Raw genomic sequence first — 17,799 nt, forward strand, 5'->3', positions numbered from 1 at the left:
TTGCAGCAGTGCCCCCCCCCCCCTCAGAGGACTGGCAAGAAATGGCGCTGAAGAAGTGGGAACAGGAACTGGCAAGATGCTGGGGGGAAGGGACTCCATGAACACATCTGTCAGAAGAGTCCCACTCTTGGCAAACAAAGCGCTTGTGCGTATTTGGGATTAAACCTGCCCTCCATCACCAAATTATAATATGCCTCACTGTGTTTCAGTGACACCATTCTCAGATCAAACCTTATGAGTTAGTTTGGTTGGGATAACAAGAAGGGGAAGGAGAGGGGAAGGGCAGTGCATCCTGGTGGTGAGGGGCTTCCCAAAGGCTGTGTGAGGGCCCCAGGAGGCTAGCAAGAGGCATCCTGGAAGATCCTGGAAGAACAGGGATAGGGTGCCAGTTTGCCTCCTATCACCCTGGACCTGGCAAGAGCTGGACCTGCTCTTCCCGAACTTGCTGCTTTCGGGGGGTAGGGTGGTGCAAGGGTGCCTTTAGCTGGCCCCCAATAGATTCTCTAAAATAGTTAGGTTTTGATGTGCACTTTTGGAAAACAATGCATTAAAAAAACCATGATGGAATGGATATTGTTCAGGATGACTGCAATTTTACAGTCAATTAATCTAAAACAACTTGAGTGACATAGCCTAAGGGCAACATGAGGATAGCAAAGGTCATTAGATGCATGGAGTCAGGCAGGCAGAAGGTTAGATAAGCTGGGAGGTTATTAAAATACAGACTCCTGGACCCTACTCCTAGAGACTGAGATTCATAAGACAGGTGGGACCCAAGTATGTATGTATGTATGAATGTATATATACTTATTTATTTGTTTTGAAAATATTTATTTGAGAGAGGGTGGGGAGGGCAGAGAGAGAGGGAGATAGAGAACCTCAAGTAGACTCCCCACTGAGCACAGAGCCTGATGTGGGGCTCAATTGCAGGACCCCAAGATCATGACCTGAGCTCGAGTCGAGCCATTCAGGTGCACGTAAGTATTTACTTTTTTGTTTGTTTAAATTACAGAAGACAAGCTACTGCAAATTATTTTATACTTCAACCAAAATACTCAGATTTCATGAAAGAGTATGTAGGAATAAGAGCATGTAATTGCCCCTCATTTCTACTTATTTCAGAAGTGACTCTCAGGAAATGAATGTAGCAACTTTATATCTGGAGTGGATGGGTATTTTGATGCCAGGTTTTTAAAAATTTATTTTTTTATTAACATATAATATATTATTAGCCCCAGGGGTACAGGTCTGAATCGCCAGGTTTACACACTTCATAGCACATACCTTCCCCAATGTCCATAACCCCACCACCCTCTCCTTATCCCCCTCCCCCAGGCAACCCTCAGTTTGTTTTGAGACATTAAAAGTCTCTTATAGTTTGTCTCCCTCCTGATGCCATCTTGTTTCATTTATTCTTTTCTTACCCCCCAAGCCCCCCATGTTGCCTCTCAACTTCCTCATATCAGGGAGTTGATGCCAGTTTTGGGGCTAAGCAAATTCCTCAGTGTCCCCCACATATAGGAAAACGGTAAGAAATGTAGGGGAGGAATACCGGGACACTGCATTTCATGGTCTCGTGAAGAAATGTTTCTTCCAGGTTCATAGTGCTCTCTAGAAGGAAAGAAAGAACAATTTGCCATTTGCTCTTCCTCTGATCAAGGTCTTTTGTCAGTTGACTGTGGGCTGCTTTAGACACACACATCCTCCTAAGACTTGGTTTCTTCAGCTCTTGATGACATCAGGTTATCTGAGGAAGTACAACAGAAGGCTGCTCCTCCACCCACTGCAAAGGCAATGACAGATGACGACAAGTAGCTTTGATGTGGCATGGGAGCTCGGTGTACCTAGGGCTGTGGGAGAGTCTCATCGTTAGCACTACCAGAGAGCTAACTGTATATAGTTCCCATGGGCCTCTCAAGGGCCCTTCCAGCTCTGACTTAAGAGTCTTCAGCTGCCATTAGTGTCTTTCCCCACTCCCTCCAGTCCTCCCCCAACAGGGCCCTCAGCGTAATCTGAAACACCGAGATCGAATTGTGAAGCATGTTAGCTGAAAGGCTCCCACTGTTCCCCAGTGGGTAAAAGTTGCACTTTGTCATAAGCCTCCACAGCTTCCTTGTCTGCCTCATGCAGCCCCTTTCTGCTGTGCTCTGGTGGGATGTATACGGACCTATTTAGCCAGAGCAACTCCATCTTGGTTAAAAGTCATTTTGTTGTTTGTGCAGTAAAACTTAAACTGACCCTGCCCACCCCCCCTCCGAGAAACTTACTTAGAAGCAAGTCTGGGAAACCAGTAAAATATGGTCAGCCAGTTCCTAATAACAGAGCCCAGAATACAAGGATGAGTTGGGCCAGGTGGAGATATCCAATCAGTAAGAAACTCACATACTTTTTCCCTAACCACCAAAGAATGTAAACCCCACCGTTTGGGCGCCAACCTTGAGCACCAATTCTGACCAGAGTAATAGGTTAGTTCAAACAGCTACTATAGGGTAAATTGTAATTCAATTGGCCACCTGAGTGTGACCTAACATGACTACAATCTTATTGGCCACCTATGTGCTTTTGCTCTATAAAAGGGAGTCTGTAAGATGGGGAGGGGTCGCTCTCTTTGGAGGCGGCCCTGGCCAGTCAGTCTGACTTTTAATGCTTAGCATAGAATAGAGCTTTGCATAACTTTCACCTTGTTTCAGTCTTGTTCCCCTGATCAGTCTGACTTCTAATACTTATCATAAAATAAAGCTTTAAATAGCTTTCACTTTGTCTCAGTCTCATTTCTTTTAATAATGGACCTAACAGGATGTAAATGCCTCAGATACCCACTCTCTACTCTGTAGGTCAACTCACCTCCCAGGAATGCTGGTCTCCTTCCTCTCCACTGGCTATGTCATTCCTCAAGGCTCCGCTCAAGGGTTACCTCTTCAGCCTGCCTGGACCTCATTCTCCTGGACGGTATTAAAGTCGTTTTATGAATACTTCTGTTCAGCCCTTCCTGCTCACTCGGGGAATATAGCAGAGTGCTTCCCCTATGCCAACCACGGTGCTGAGGCCTAGCTCAGTCCCTTATTCTGCATGAGGCCAGCACCTTCCCTAGCATGTGTGGCATCTTTGAGTGAGTTAGAAACAGGCTCCCTCCTCCTTTTGGCTGACACAGCTCTGAGTCAGGGCAGAGACCTGTCAAATGGCGTCTGTACAAACTACAACCCTAAATAGGGACCCTCTAACTCAGTCCTTTGTATTGGTTGATAATGTTTTTTATACTGAGCTCTTTGAGGGAGGTATCTGGTTTCTCAGTGCTTAGCATTCACACGTAGGTGCTTAATACTTACCTATGAACAGGAGTGAATAAACTGTCTGAAAGAACATCTCCTAGAACCTTCCTGTGTGTGCTGGGATGGGGGAAGGGAAGAGTGTCTTTAACTCTTTTATGAGACAGAAACAACTCTTTTCATTATGACTGGTTGGAGGGAAGGAGTCTGTGTGAATCTCAAGGACTCCCTGACACCAGTAAATTGCAACATTGGCTATAAATTATAATCACCTGGGAAGCTTGGCCAACCCACCTGTGCCCAGACCAACTGAATCAGAATTTCAGGAGGAGGGGCCCAGATGTTATAGTTCTTCAGTCTCCCCAGGTGATTTCAATGTACAGCTGAGGCTGTGAACCACCGACCTAGAGAGAGGGGGAGGGGAAGTGACAGCATGTTTGCTTGCTCTGTGTGACCAGCGCTCTGGAAAACACAACAGAGTACAAACTGAAACAAGAAAACATCAAAAAAACATCAACAACAGGCTGGGGCAGATGAGTAGCAAGTCAGAAAGAGCATGCCGCTGGGTTAACAGCAGACCGGCCCTACCTGGCTTCCATGGCAACAGTGCCAATATAATATATATTATATTGGCAGCCCTGGGAACGAGAAGTCTGGATACTACCATGCGTTTGGAAAGCTTCTCAGGAAGTTGGCCCAGGGCTGTCTAGCTGCCAGCCCCTGGGCCTCCTAAGAACTAAATGTTTTCTTCCACAAGTTGTAAAAATAAGCAAAGAAGAAAATCCCCTTTGGCCTGTGAGGAAATGCTCTAAGGTAACCTTCTTTGTTTTGTACTGTGGATTGCTGAGATGGGGTTTGTTCTATCTGGAAGTTCCTGGACCTTGGATGATGGCCGATTCACACATTTCTCAATAGACTCTTTCTTAAAAAAGTTTTTAAGAGCCGTTTTAGGCTCACAGCAAAAGTGAGTGGAAAGTACAGAGTACCCTCCTCTCTCCTAAACACACATTCTCCTCCACCATCAACACCTCTCTCCTGTGTGCGGCATTTGGTACAACTGGTAAACCAACACATACCCACCTTTATCGGCCGAAGTCCGCAGTTTACATGAGCATTCATGCTTTGCATTGTGCATTCTGTGGGTTTGGGAAAAAGTGTAAGAATGTGTATAACCATCATAGTATCATAGAGAATAATTGTGCTACCCAAAAAAGCCCTTATGTTCCACCTCTTCACCCCTCACTCCCCCAACACCTGGAAAAACCATTAACTTTTTTTTTTTTCCTCACCTTTTCCAGCTATGTTATGTGGTTGGAATTGGATAGCATGTGGTCTTTTCGGATTCATTTTTCACTAAGCAGTATGCGCTTAAGGTCCCTCTATTTCTTTTTGTGGCTTCATAGCTAATTTCCTTTTATCGTCTTTTTGTTGTTCATTGTTTTGCTGTATCACAGCTTGTTTATTCACGGACCTATTGAAGGACATCTTGGTTGCTTCCAAGTGTGGGCAGCTATGAATAAAGCTGCTATGAACATTCACCTGCAGGTTAAGGAACATATTCGATGGATTGCATGGTAAGAGTAGGTTTAGTTTTGTAGGAAACTATTAAACTATGTTGCAGAGCAGCCATTTTGCAGTCCCATCAGCAGTGAATGAGAGTTCCTGCTGCTCCGCAGCCTTGCCAGTGGCTGGTGCTGAACGTTGGCCCTTCTAGCAGATACGTAGTAACACCTTTGTTTTAGTTAGCATTCTCTAATAACATATGATGTTGAACATGTTTTTATATGCTTATTTGCCATCTATGTATCTTCTTTGGCCAGGTGTCTATTCAGATATTTTGACCATCTTTTAATCAGGTTGTTGATTTTCTTACTGTTGAGTTTTAAGAGTTATTTGCATATTTTGCATTTTGCATTTGGTCATATCAGATATGTCTTTTGCAAAAATTTTCTCCCAATATGTGGCTTGTTTTCCCCTTCTCTTGACAGTGTCTTTTGCAGAGCAGAAGTTTTAAATTTTAATGTAGTCCAGCTTATCATTGTTTTCCTTACATGGATCATATCTTTGGTCGTGTATCTAAAAATTCATTGCCATACCTAAGGTCATCCAGAATTTTTCCTGTATTATCTTCTAGGAATTTTATAGTTTGGCACTGTATATTTCAGACAATGATCCATTTCGAGTTAATTTTTTTGAGGATGTGAGGTCTGCATCTAGATTTGTTTTTTTGCCCACAGATACCCAGTTGTTTCAGCACCTTTTGTTGAAAAAACAATCCTTTCTGCATTGAATTGCCTTTGATCCTTTGTCAGAGAGCAATGACTATGTCTGTGTGGTTCTCTTTCTTGGCTCTCTGTTTTGTCCATGTATTTATTTTTCTATCCTCTGCTTAATAGAACACTGTCTTGATTGCTATAGCTTAATAATAAAGATTGAAATTGGTTCTGTCAATCCTCAGACTTTGTTCTTCAGTATTATGTCGACTGTTCTGGGTCTTTTGACTCTCTATACTTTAGAATCATTTTGTCAATATCCACAAAATAATTTTCTGGGATTTTGATGGGATTTCATTGAGTCTCTAGATCAAGTTGGGAGGAACTGAACTCTTAACAATACTGAGAATATCTGTCCATTTATTTCTTTGATTTCTTTCATCAATTTTGTAGCTTTCTTCATATATATCTTACACAAATTTTGTTAGATTATATCTAAGTATTTCATTTTTTGGTACTAATATAGATGGTTTTATGTTTCTAATTTCAAGTTCCAATTTTTCATTGCTGATATATAGGAAAGCAATAGACTTTGGATATCAACCTTGTATCCTGTAACTTTGCCGTAATGGCTTATTCCAGGAATTTTGATCGGGGGAGGGTCAATTCTTTGGGATTTCCTATGTAGACAATTATGTCACATGTGAACAAAAGAGTTTTATTTCTTCATTCCTCATCTATATACCTTTTATTTCTTTTTCTTGTCTTTTCACTGGTTAAGACTGCCAGTATGATGTTGAAAAGGAGAGGGAATACCTTTCTTTTTTCCTGATCTTAGTGGAAAAGCATCTAGTTTGGGCTTTGAACAAGGACCACGACTATGAGAACTTTATAAGAGGTCTTAATATATGGACATTCCATTCTTATCTACGTCTCCAATCTTTTGCTTTCTATTAGAGCCTTCCCATCTGCCTGGGAGCATAACAAACAAAACCCCCTAACAGCTTTCCCTTGACCCTTTAACAACCTCTGGCTACTCTCCTTTCTCCTTCCTTTACTTTTGAGCCAAACTTTTCTGTTCCAAATATCCATTTCCCTACCTCCCATTTACTCCTTAAACTAATGCAATCTGGCTTCTGGCTCCACTCCTCCAATGAAGCCATTAAGCAAAAGTTCAATGTAAGTGCAATAGCTATTTCTTAATATTTATCACACTTGAACTTTTTGTAGCATTTGACCCCACTAACTGAGCCATACTTCTTAAAACTTTCTCTGCCTTTTGCTCTCAGGGAGCGATACCATTTATCTTGATTTTCTTCCTGTTGTTCTGCATTTGTTCTTAGTATTGTGGCTGGATCCTCTTTCTCTATGTACTTAAGTGTTAATGTGCCCCTGGACTCAATTTACCACGTACTTCTTTTTTGACATCTATTCCCCAGTTACTGGTGAGCCCCAAATCTCTATTACAGTCAGATCTCTTTAGCTTCAGACCCAGTTGTGATAATTATATTATCAAGGTTTTTTGAAGTGTAGTGTTGAGCAGATTACACATAATTGAGTAATAGAAAGTCCCTTTCCACAGGTGAAGAAATTGAGTTCAGAGACTGACACTTAGAAATTCTAGAAACAGGATCTGATTCCATCGGTTTTGATTCTAGAGTTGTGCTGTCCAATAAGTTAGTCGCTAGCCATATATGGTTGTTTAAATTTTAAATTAATTAAAATTTAAAATTCAGTTTCTTGAAGGGCCTGGCTGGCTCAGTCAGAAAAGTATGTGACTCTTGATCTTGGGTGTGTGAGTTCATGCCCCATGTTGGGCATAGAGCCTGCTTTAAAAAAAAAAAAAAAATCAATTTTTTAGTCATACTAGCTGCCTTTCAGTTGCTTAATTGCCACATGTGGCTAGTGGCTTCCCTGCTGGAAAGCACAGTATGAAACAATTCCATCATCACTGAATGTTCTGTTGAATACTGCTGCTCTAGAGACTCCCTCTAATCACACCTGGAAAAAGTACTCTCGTTGGTCTTCTTGCTCATTCTGCAATGAAGAGGTAACCCTTAATTACAGTTACTTGTGTATCCTTCCACAACTTTCTCTAAACAAATGCAAATATAAATACCCATATAATTCACATTTTGTTCTGTGTTGTGTGCTTTTTAAGACAGGATCAAATTATACATAATGTTCTCTAACTTGCTTTGGTTACTTAAAAATAGGGGGCACCTGGGTGGTTCAGTGGGTTAAAGCCTCTGTCTTCAGCTCAGGTCATGATCCCAGGGTCCTGGGATCGAGCCCCACATGGGGCTTTCTGCTTAGCAGGAGCCTGCTTCCCCCTCTCTCTCTGCCTGCCTCTCTGCCTACTTGTGATCTCTGTCTGTCAAATAAATAAATAAAATCTTTAAAAAAAAATAGACCTACTTGGACCTACTTCCACATCAGATATTTTAAAATTGCCAAGCTGTTTTCTAGAGCAGATGTGCCATGTACCTTCTCACCAGCTGAGTTATCCAGTGTCTCTGGATACTTGTCAGCCTTTGGTGTTGTCGCTATGTTAAATTGTATCCAGTCTGATAGGTTATGGTGGTACCTCATTATGGTTTTAATTCGTATTTCACTATTGACTAATGATGTTGAACATCTTATCATGTGCTTATTTGCCATGGGTATAACCTCTTCAGTGAAATTTCCATTCATGTCTTGTTTATCTTGTGATTAGAATTTTTGGTTTTGTTTACTGTTGAGTTTTGAGGATTTTTCATGTATTCTAGATACTAGTCTTGGATATGTGGTTTGCAAATATATTCTCCTAGTCTGTAACTTATCTTATTTCCTCTTAACAGGATCTTTCACAGAGAAAATGTTGACAGTTTTGATATAGTCCAATTTATCAATTCTTCCTTATGTGAAGCACGCTTTTAGTGTCTAGGCTGAAAACACTTTGCTGGGCCCTAGATCCAGGACACTTTTCTCCTATAATTTTTCCTAAATACTTAATAGTTTTATGTTTTACATTTAAATTCATGATCCATTTTAATGATTAATTTTTGTATAAGGTTTGAAGCTAGGTCGAGGTGGGTTTTTTTGGTTTTTTGTTTTTTTTGTTTGTTTGTTTGTTTGTTTTTTTTGCCTATGGATGTTCAGCTGTTCCAGAACTATTTATTGAAAAGGGTGTCTTTTCTCTGTTGAATTGCATTTGTACCTTTGTCAAAAAATGTATTGGTCGGGTGTCTGAGTGGCTCAGTTGGTTAAGCATCTGCCTTCAGCTCAGGTCATGATCCTGGAATCCCAGATGGAGTCCCACATTGGGCTCCCTGCTTGACAGGGTGTCTGCTTCTCCCACTGACCTCTCTCCTCTCATGCTTTCTCTCTCTCATTCTCTCTCTCCCTCTCTCTCAAATAATAGATAAATAAAATCTTTAAAAAAATTAGTGGTCATATTTGTGTGGGTTTACTTCTGGGTTCTCTTATTTGTATTGAGGTATAATTGACATTATATTAATAATGACATTAATTTCAGGTACACAATGTCATGGTTTGATATATGCATGTATTGCAAAAGATCACTACATTAAATCTAGTTAACATTGTCATCATACATAGCTACAAAATTTTCAAGTTTCTTTCAGCAGCTTTTTGGTATCCTTTTTCATTTGTGGTATTGGTAGTTTGTCTTCTCTGTTTTTCTTTCCTTTTACTTTTTTTTTTTTTTTTTTTGGTTATTCTGGCAAGAGGTTTGCCAATTTTACTGTTCTTTCAAAGAATAAGCTCTTTGTTTCATTGATTTCTATTATTGTTTTTCTGTTCTAAATTTCATGGATTTTTGCTCCTTTCTTCTTTCTTTCTTTCTTTTGGCTTAGGTTTCTTTTTCTCATCTTTTTGCAGGTTCCTGGGGTAGGAGGTCAGATTACTGACTGAGATTTTTCTCCTTTCCTAATGTATGCCTTAGTGCTATAAATTTTCCTCTCCATATTGCTTTGGCTGTGTCCCACAAGTTCCAGCATGATTTTTATTCAGCTCAGCATATTTTTCACTCCTTCAAGAGATCCTCTTTGATTCATGGACTCTTTTTTTTTTAAAGATTTATTTATTTATTTGACAGAGATCACAAGTAGTCAGAGAGGCAGGCAGAGAGAGGAAGGGAAGCAGGCTCCCTGCTGAGCAGAGAGCCGGATATGGGGCTCGATCCCAGGACCCTGGGATTAGGACTTGAGCCCAAGGCAGAGGCTTTAACCCACTGAGCCACCCAGGCGCCCCTGATTCGTGGACTATTTAGAAGTGTGTTGTTTAGTTCCCAAGTGTTTGGAGATTTTCCAGGTAGCTTTCTGTTGCTGATTTCTAGTTTGATTTCACTGTGGATAGAGAACATACCCTAGATGATTTCAATTTTTAAACATTTGTTGAAGTTTGTTTAATGACCCAAGATTTTAATCTGTCTTGGTATATGTTCCGTGAAACAGAAAATGTGTATTCTGCTATTGATGGGTATTTATAAATGTTGATTAGATCCTGCTGGCTGTAGTGTTGTGGAATTCTTTTATATCCTGGCTGATTTTATGTCCAGTTATTCTTATTGAGAGAGGAGTCTCGAGGTCTTCAACTATAATTGTGAATTTTTCTGCTTCCATTAGTTCTGTCAGTTTTTGCTTTACATTTTTTTTTTTTTTTTGCAGCTGTTTCATGCATATAAATTAGGATTGTTACATCTGGCTAGATGGGTCATTGTTCATTCCTGCCTCTGGTAATATTTTTTGGACTGAAGTATACTTTATATGATGGTAATATACCACTCATGCTTTCTGAGATTAATGTTTACATTAATGTTTGCATGGTAGTATCTGTATCAGTTTGCTAGAAACTCCGTAACAAAATACCATAGACTGGGTGGTTTAAAAAATATATTTTTGGAGGCATCCGGGTGGTTCAGTCAGTTAAGTACCTGCCTTCATCGCTAAGGTCATGATCCTGGGGTCCTGGGATTGAGCCCCGCATCAGGCTCTCTGCTCAGTGTGGTGTCTGCTTCTCCCTCTCCCTCTGTCACTGCCCCTGCAAGTGCTTGTTCTCTCTCTTTCTCTACATCTCAAATAAATAAATAAAATCTTTAAAAACATACATGTATATTTTCTTACAATTCTGGAAGGTAGAACTCCAAGATCAAGGTGTCAGCAGGTTTGGTTTCTTCTGAGGTCTCTTTGGCTTGCAGATGGCTGCTAAGTCTTACTGTGTCTTTGCTTTGTCATCCTCTTTTTGTGTCCTATTCCCTCTTCTTATAGGGACATTAGCCATATTGGAGTAGGACCAATCCCATGACCCTTTTAACTTAGTTACCTCTTTAAAGGCCCTATGGCTAAATACTGTTACTTTTTTGATGCTGGAAGTTAGAACATGAACATGAATTTGGGGGCGATACAATTCAGCCCATAATAGTATATTTCTATTCTTTTATTTTCAACCTGCTTATCTGTGTATATTTGAAGTATAGACAGCTGATTGTGTTTATAAACTGATCATGCTTTTTAATCTACTCTCCCAATCTCTCCTTTTTAATTGAAGTATTTAGATCATTTCCATTTAATGAAATTATTGATACATTAAGAGCTAAGTCTCCCATTTTGTATTTCATTTTTTAATTTATTCAGTTTTTCTTTCTATTTTCTATTTCTTGACTTCTTGTGGGTTACTTAAATGTCTTTTAGAGTTTCATTTTGATTAATCTGTCATGTTTTTGAGTGTGTCTCTTTGTATAGATTTTTAGTGGTTTCTCTATATATTGCACAGTACATGCAAAACTGACAAGTGTCAATATTTTACCAGTTTGGATGAAGTATAGAAACTTAATTCCCTTCACCTCCTCCCACTCATAATATAATTGTGTTAAATGGTTCCTCCACTTTAATTAAGAATTTCCTTCATCTGAGAATGTCTTTATTTCCCCTTTATTCCTGAAGGTATTTTTGCCAGATACAGGATTCATGTTTGACAGCTCTTTTCTTTGACTTGAAATGTGTCACTTCCTTTGACCTCTAGGGTTTTAGATGAGGAATCCACTGTCACTCAAATTAGTGTTTTCCCCCAAAACAATGAGTCATTCCTCTCTTCTACTTTTAAGACTTTTTTCCATTGTCTTTAACTTCAGAAATGAGACTATGGTTTTTCTTGGTGTGGAATGATTTTTTGATTTCTCTTATTTGAGGTTTTCTTAGCTCCTTGAATATACTTTTCTTTCTTGCCTAGTTGAAAAGTTTCTAGCCATTATTTCTTCCCATTAATTCACTTTCACTCTTTCTAGCCTCTCCTTCTGGAACTTCAATGATGTGAATGTGAATTCTTGTTTTAGTAGTGGTTCAGGTTGCTAAGACTCTGGGTTTGTTTTTTGTTGTTGTTGTTTTCATCTTTTTTCTCTGTCACTCAGATTGGGTAAATTTTATTAATCTGTCCTCAAGTTCTTTGCTTTTCTTCTCTATTATCTCCATTCTAGTATTGAGTCATTCTGTCAAGATCTCATTTCATTTATTTTATTAATTGTATTTTTCAGTTCCATGATTGCCATTTGCTTCATCTTTATAACTTTTGTTTCTTTGTTCACAGTCTTCAACATTTTTAGGAACAAGCATACATTTTAAAGTGATGGCTATTTATTTAAATATTTCAGTATACATCTCTAAAATATGAAATAAAATTTTTATTTTATCTCCATTATAGCACCTATAAAACCAGAGATCATTATTGAATACCAGTTATTTGGATTTCCCTGATTTCCCCCCCCCCGTGTCTGTTTATAATTGATACATCCAGATCAGTATTCCAACAAGTCTAGTAGACTGTATTTTGTTGTTTTGTTTTTGTTTTTAAATTTCTTTTCAGCATAATAGTATTCATTGTTTTTGCACCACACCCAGTGCTCCATGCAATACATGCCCTCCTCAATACCCACCACCTGGCTCCCCCAACCTCCCACCCCCCACCCCTTCAAAACCCTCGGGTTGTTTTTCAGAGTCCATATTCTCTCATGGTTCACCTCCCCTTCCAATTTCCCTCAACTCCCTTCTCCTCTCCATCTCCCCATGTCCTCCATGTTATTTGTTATGTTCCACAAATAAGTGAAACCATATGATAATTGACTCTCTCTGCTTGACTTATTTCACTCAGCATAATCTCTTCCAGTCCTGTCCATGTTGCTACAAAAGTTGGGTATTCATCCTTTCTGATGGAGGCATAATACTCCATAGTGTATATGGACCACATCTTCCTTATCCATTCGTCCATTGAAGGGCATCTTGGTTCTTTCCACAGTTTGGTGACCGTGGCCATTGCTGCTGTAAACATTGAAGTACAGATGGCCCTTCTTTTCACTACATCTGTATCTTTGGGGTAAATACCCAGTAGTGCAATTGCAGGGTCATAGGGAAGCTCTATTTTTAATTTCTTGAGGAATTTCCACACTGTTCTCCAAAGTGGCTACACCAACTTGCATTCCCACCAACAGTGTGAGAGGGTTCCCCTTTCTCCACATTCTCTCCAACACATGTTGTTTCCTGTCTTGCTAATTTTGGGCATTCTAACCGGTATAAAGTGGTATCTCAATGTGGTTTTAATTTGAATCTCCCTGATGGCTAGTGATGATGAACATTTTTTCATGTGTCTGATAGCCATTTGTATGTCTTCATTGGAGAAGTGTCTGTTCATATCTTCTGCCCATTTTTTTGATATGATTATCTATTTTGTGTGTGTTGAGTTTGAGAAGTTCTTTGTAGATCCTGGATATCAACCTTTCGTCTGTACTGTCATTTGCAAATATCTTCTCCCATTCCGTGGGTTGCCTCTTTGTTTTGTTGACTGTTGTGCATTTTGTTGTTTTGTCTTTCAGTTTCTTCTCGTCTTGAATAGTGGCTCCTCCCTTTAGTCCATGCCATTGACTTGTTGAAAAACTAGAGGGATTGTTCTTTGAAATGTCCCACCTTGTGGACTTTTCAAATTGTTTCATTTCCTATAAACTCGAAGTTACAGCTAAGTGCTTGATTAGATCCAATTTCAATATTTTTGTGGAAAACACTTCATAAGAAGTGTTACTAAAGTGTTCTTTCTAACAGTAAAACATTGAGGGGAAGAACTTAACCATCTAGTAAAGGGGAATTATTTAAATAAATTATGACATGATCGATACTTGAAGACACTTAAAAATATGCAGCAAAAAGAGCATTTAAATAAAATTTGAGAATATGGAGCATGTTCATGTCACAAGAAATGAAAAAAGCTGATCACCAAAGCTAAGATATGCCCCGTGTGATTATGAATGGCAGGATATACATCATAGCACTATCAATTAGTTGTGGGATCAATAAGCTATTTGTCCTGTTTTTCCTTTGTAGGAAACAAAGAAAAGAGAGATACATAATGGTCATTCATTACTTTGTGATAATACTAATATAAAACCAATGGATATCATCTTATACTAAATACTTTAAATAATAAAAATAAAAATAATAAAAAAATAATAAAATTTTAAAAATTAAAAACTTAAATAATTTAAATTTACACCCCAGAAATAAAACGCTGTAAAGAGGGTGTAAACCTCTGTGGCTTCCTGCAGTCTCCCAGTGCCCTCAAACCACCTTCTTTTAAGAGGAAATACAGAGTGAAGCCAGGCAACACATGCTTGGATCCTCATACCTCAGGAGCCCAGAACCTGGGAAAGGAGGCAGACAAGACACATTAGAAACAAAATGTAAATGTCCTCCCATTAAACAAGTAGGGTTGTTAGCTGCTCCTTTTCAACCCAGAGATTCAGGGAGCCCTCAGCACCCATCCCATGACCGAGGCACACTGGGCAGTCACCCTAGGCACAGTCCAGGCTGTGTCATGTGGGCAACTCTCCCCAATGCCCACAGTAAGGGGCACCAGAGGCCAGCCAGGCCACAACTGTGAAAGAAGGACCTGACTTCGGAGGCCTCACCATTTCCTCTTTGGGCTCCTTCTCCTTTTATGCACCCTCACCTTCTGCACTTCTTATTTCCAAAAACCTTCTTCTTCCAAGACCCCCTCTGGGAGGGGGTTCTTCCTGTATATATACAGTGGTTCTTACTGTATATGTATTCTGCAGAAATCTTCTCTTTGAGGCAGAGTAGGGTGGTGGTCAGGTGTCCAGGCTCTGAGCTTGTGGAAGCGTCTGGCTCTCTAACTTGCCAGCATGAGTCTTCAGGCAAGGAATTCACAACTCTGAGTCCATTTCTCTAAAGCGTCATTAGAAACACAGAATGTGAGCTTGAAGGTTTTCCAAATATTTGAAATCCAATGGCAGTTTTTGCTAGGTTTCCAATGGCAGGTTTTGGAGTTGAAACTGAACAAGTTTTTTTTTCTCCTCTATTTTCTCCTCTCTACTTTCCAACTAAGTATTTAGCAGAGAAAAGAATTAAAATAATTTAAAGGATATATATTTCCCCCTGAACTATTATGTAAAATTTAACACAGCTGAAAAGAAAAAGGAACAGATAACAATTATTCTTTTTCCTCTTTGCTTACACCCACTTCCCCCATTTATCAAAGGGAAATTGTCATTAGCTGAATATATTCCAAGGTTGTTTCTTTGTACTTTGTTTAGTTTTAAAAGAAATTCACTTAAGAAAAATTCCTTGCGGGCGCCTGGGTGGCTCAGTGGGTTAAGCCGCTGCCTTTGGCTCAGGTCATGATCTCAGGGTCCTGGGATCGAGTCCCGCATCGGGCTCTCTGCTCAGCAGGGAGCCTGCTTCCCTTCCTCTCTCTCTGCCTGCCTCTCTGCCTACTTGTGATCTCTGTCTGTCAAATAAATAAATAAAATCTTTAAAAGAAAAAAAAAGAAAAATTCCTTGCATTTCCAGAGGGCTTTACATTTTACAATGTATTTTTACATACTTTGCTGGATAGTGTGTGTTTTTTTTCCTAAGTTCTGCTGTGTGCTTTCAAAAGAAACTATATTAAAATACACCTTACATATAATAAAATTCAGTTGTCTTAAGTATATATCGTATTGGCAAATATGTGTGTTTATGTAACTACCGCCATCACCACATTCAAGACACAAACCTTTCCATCACTAGTTCCCGTGGACCTCTTGGCAGGCGATCCCCACCCTTCCTCTCCAGCCACAAGCAACTACTGATCTGCTTTATCTCTACAGTTTTGCCTTGTTTTAGAATCTCCTATAGATGACATAGTATAGTATATAGTCTTTTGTGTCTAGATGTTTCACCTGACCTCATGTGTTTGAGATTCGTCAGTGCTATATGTATCAGTAGTGTACTCCTTTTTATTGCCGACTAGCATTTTGTTTTTGAGCATTCCAGTTTTTGATTACTGGGAATATTACAGACATTTACGTACTTGTGTGAACGTATTTTTATTTCTCTTGGGCAAATATCTAAGAGTGGAATTGCTGTGCCCTTGGCAAGCGTACTTTTAACTTAGTGCTAATTGTTTGAGGGAAGATGTTTTGACTCATCACAAAAACTGTGCCAGAGGAAGGCAGCTCTTCCTGCTTTACAGATAAGGAAACTAAGGTACGAGGCAAGTTTGGTGCTTTACTCAAACTTTTCTGCCGTTAAACTTTGGATGAGCTAACACTAAGACCTAGATATCTGGCGTTCATTCCATTTTCATTTTTTATGTTTCCTTTCTCTTTGGATCTTTTAATGTGAGAATGTAAATTCATTGTTATACAAAATTTAAAAATATAGATATATAAAGAAAAAGGAACCCCAAATTACCTGTTTCCTCTGCTCAGAGGGGACCGTCATTCATGACTTTTATATCATCGTGCAGGCTTGTGTCTGTGTGTGTGTTCTTTTTCCTACAAAGACAGTTAAGATTGTATGTGATCTTTTGTGTCTTGATTGCCACATTCTATCATGAAGATCATTTTCCTCACTTCTATCCTGAAGATCTTTTCACAGCAATAAATATACACCTACAACATGCTTGTCAGAGGTCGCTGAATCTTTATATTGATGATGTGGCATGAATTTCTTTATTGGTGGCACATGACAATTGCTTATATTCAGTCTGGTGTTATTATTAGCAATCATCTTGTATCCATCTTTAATAATTTATTTGTATCTCCACCTATTCGCAAATGTACTTTTGCATTTTGAGATGAATTGTTCGATTTTTAGATTCACGATTCTTCAAAAGCGTGACTTTAATTTCTTTCCAAGTTCCCCTAGTGCTGTTGGTGAGGGGACTGGGCTTGCTGTGGAAATGAGAAACAGAACACAGCTGAGTGAAGAAATAGCTATTACGTAAGACACTCAGGTGGTAGGTTTTGTACTTTGTCTCGGATATTTTTTTTCAATATGAAGAAAAAAAACCCTCCTACTTCACAAAAGAGGAACTTGGAGTAAAAATTTGGCAGCAAAGAGTCTGAGAAGAACAAGTTTTCTTTAACACTGCAACTCCAGAAGTTTCACTTCTCCCTCTTCCTCTTCTCTGCCCAAGTGAGAAAAAAACCTTTAAAATGCATGGAGCCAGTTGAGAAGAGCTTCAGTACTAGAGTGGGGGTAGCTGATGGCAGGGAAGAGCCGATTCAGTAACCCGCCAAAATGCCAGTGACAAAAATAATCCAGTTTCTCTCTAAAAGCGGCCATTCCCAAATTGTCTCCGGACAGTCACATCAACTGAACATACTCCCTTCAAGTTCCCAAAGAGAAAAACTCTTCTCAAAATTCTCTTTGCCACAGAGAATAGTACAAGAGGAGATGAATTCACACTTAAAATTTTTTTTTCCACTCTTGCTGCTTCATTTTCTAAAAAGAATATTTTCAGAGACTTGAATTAGAAGGAAGTTTAGGTATCATTTCGTTTGGTCTCCTCGTTTTGTAGATGGGGAAGTAGGTGGAGAATATAATGTTTAGATTTCATTCTGATCTTGTTTTCTTTTCTCCTGAAGGTCTAGTTCTTCAATTCTTCAACTCTAGTTCTTCAATTCTAGGCTTCTGTAACTCTTTTTTTTTTTTAACGTTATAAACACTTTTATTTTATTTTTTATTTTTAAAAAAGATTTTTTAAATTTATTTGGCAGAGAGAGACACAGCGAGAGAGGGATCACAAGAAGGGGGAGTGGGAGAGGGAGAAGCAGGCTTTCCTCGGATCAGGAAGCCCAATGCGGGTCTCCATCCCAGGACCCTGGGATCATGACCTGAGCCAAAGGCAGACACCTTACGACTGAGCCACCCATGTACCCCTCTGTAACTCTATTTGAGAAGAGTTATTTCCCTACTAACTCCTTGAGCACCATGACTGGACTGGCTTTTCTAACAGAAAAATATTTTTTTTCTTCAGGGGATGTGGTTTAA

This window comes from Enhydra lutris, unplaced genomic scaffold (assembly GCF_002288905.1).
Source record: "Enhydra lutris kenyoni isolate GAN:26980312 unplaced genomic scaffold, ASM228890v2 scaffoldscaffold5, whole genome shotgun sequence".
In the NCBI taxonomy this organism is placed as follows: Eukaryota; Metazoa; Chordata; class Mammalia; order Carnivora; family Mustelidae; genus Enhydra; species Enhydra lutris.